The sequence below is a fragment of the Galeopterus variegatus genome, unplaced genomic scaffold (assembly GCF_000696425.1).
Source record: "Galeopterus variegatus unplaced genomic scaffold, G_variegatus-3.0.2 Scaffold8514, whole genome shotgun sequence".
In the NCBI taxonomy this organism is placed as follows: domain Eukaryota; kingdom Metazoa; phylum Chordata; class Mammalia; order Dermoptera; family Cynocephalidae; genus Galeopterus; species Galeopterus variegatus.
The window spans coordinates 25,687-28,134 of record NW_007734625.1 but is presented as its reverse complement, the minus strand read 5'-3'; the positions used below and the strand labels follow the sequence as shown (position 1 = coordinate 28,134).

The 2,448-nt window shown below is 41.4% G+C and overlaps 1 pseudogene; it reads right to left on the bottom strand.

Moving 5' to 3' along the window:
• LOC103608515 overlaps nucleotides 1-2,448 on the bottom strand; it is a 27,483-nt pseudogene that overhangs the window by 1,370 nt on the left and 23,665 nt on the right.

Genomic DNA, 2,448 nt, shown 5'->3' with positions numbered 1-2,448 from the left:
AAAAAAAAAAAAAAAAAAAAAAAAAAAAAAAAGATTTGTTAATCTTGGGCCATATTTTTTCATCTTGAAAAAATACGTCGGGCTGAGCCAGTGGCGCACTCAGGAGAGTGCGGCGCTGGGAGTGCAGCAGTGCTCCTGCCGCCGGTTTGGATCCTATATAGGAATGGCCGGTGCACTCACTGGCTGAGCATGGTGTGGGCGACACCACACCAAGGGTTGCAATCCCCTTACCGGTCACGAAAAAGAAAAAATATGTCATTTTTATGCTTGTAGAACAAACAGAACTGTGATTTGCATTTCACAATTTCCGTAACTGATATCATGTACTTTGGGCAGATTTGTTTTTTTCCAACAATTAAAGTTTTCTTTTTCTTTTCTCTGGGTTGTTAGGTCTTTTTGGGGGGGAGGGGGTGGAAGTTGGACAACATTAAGGGCACTTGTCCTCTTGGGCCTTTTCTTTGACATAATGATTATACCCCAACCCTACCCTGGGCTCTCACTCTGTCTGGGGAAAAAAATTGACCAGAAATGTCATATTGACTCAGACTAGTCAACTACCCAGCATTTGTGGCTCAGCATTTTCTCATGTCACATTCATTCTTACTACAGCATCATGTTCAAGTATTAAAGATATTTCCCAAACATCCTCAAATTTTCTTTAATAAGCTACTCATGAGTTTTCTTTTTTTTTTTTTTTTTTTCCTTTTTGTCTTTTTTACTGACCGGTAACGGAATCACAACCCTCAGTGTCGCGCCAGTACCGAGGACCGGCAACGGGATCGCAACCCTCAGTGTTGCGCCCGCACCTCGCTCAGCCAGTGAGCGGGAACCGGTCTCCACATGGGATCTGAACCCTCGGTGGGAGCGTCGCCACGCTCCCAAGCGGCACACTCTCCAGTGCACCACCGGGCCGGCCCTACTCCTGAGTTTTCTAAATATTTCTGCAATATTATGTTATTTTTAGCAAATATATCCTCTTGTTTTTTTTTTTTATATGTCAACAATATGCTTTGAAAAGAAAGATGAAAATTCCTTGCTTAATAAGCATTACATTTGTTTTTCCAGGATTGCCTCTCAGGAGACTCTGTATCCGTATTTGCAATTAATTAATTTTCTTCAATAATAAAGAAACAGTACTTGTACTCCTCAACTCATCTCATGCACAGACTTTATTAAAAAAAATTCCACAATATTGATGGTGCCCTGCATAAGGTATTGAATGCTTCCTTTTTCACTTTGTATTTAAACTTGTAAGGTGGTCATTTTGTGTGTGTGTGAAACAATATTATATCAGGGAGTATTTGTCCACTCTTTGATAAAATAGTCCAAAATAATAAAAATATGGCACAAATATTTATGTGATTAGGAAATCATTCAGAAAAGGGTAACGGTGTTTGAGAAAGTATTAGCAATACAACAATAGCTCCACATCCACTTTTGTTATCCACTTTACATGATTAGAAAGAGGACTGTGAGTACGTATTCTGCTAAAGAGTCTTTTTCACCCATAATGCTGGGCATCTGGCACCACTCCAGGACTTTGATACCATCTTCCAACTGGTGGTGGGGTCTACTTCATTCTTCTGGCTCTACCGTCTCAAAAGGTGGTTCCTATGATCACTGCAGTAGGGGAAGAGAGAGCTGGAGGCTGTGCGAGGTCTACCCAGGGGCCTTTACTGTCTCAGCTTGTTAGTGGCAGATTTATTTTCCAAAAATGGCCAAAAGAGTGTCTCCAATCCTACGTTCTCTTTCTGCACGTCACTTTGATACTCTTCCAATCGATAGTTGTGAATCTACATCCCCTTCTCATCAATTTGAATTGACTTGGGATCTCAGCAGATAGGACACTATGTGACTTCCCAGGCTAGGTCATGAAAGGAGAGAAAGCTTTGTCTGGTTCTCCTAGTACTTTCACTCCTGGGATGTAGGGCCATGCTGTGAGGAAACCAGGCAGCCACCCGGAGAAGCTACATGTAGATGTTCCAGCTAATATCTCCAGCCAAGGTCCCAGCCTACAGAGCCAGCATCAGCTGCACACATGAGAGAGAGCCAGCCTTTGCATGATTCTCCCTAGCCTTAAGACTGCCCCATGCAATAACATGGAGCAGAGTTAAAGAATCTCCCCTGAACCTAGCTCAAACTAATGGCTTGTTGTTTTAAGCCACTAAGTTTTGGATGCTATGATGCACAGCAATAACTAATACATTGACACATATGACTTCTGTTCACTGTTCGTTTTCTGTAACTAGTCTTATGGTCCCATCTAATTGCAGAGGACTTAGGAAGTACCTACTTCTTGGTGCTCAGGAAGGAGAGGACAACCTGACGTTGGTGATCATTAGTGATGCCCACAATGACTTTGCTTATATTTATCTAGAATTTTTTTTTATTATAAAGGCAATTCATAATCACAATGGGAAATTCAGAAAATACAAAATAATATGAAGA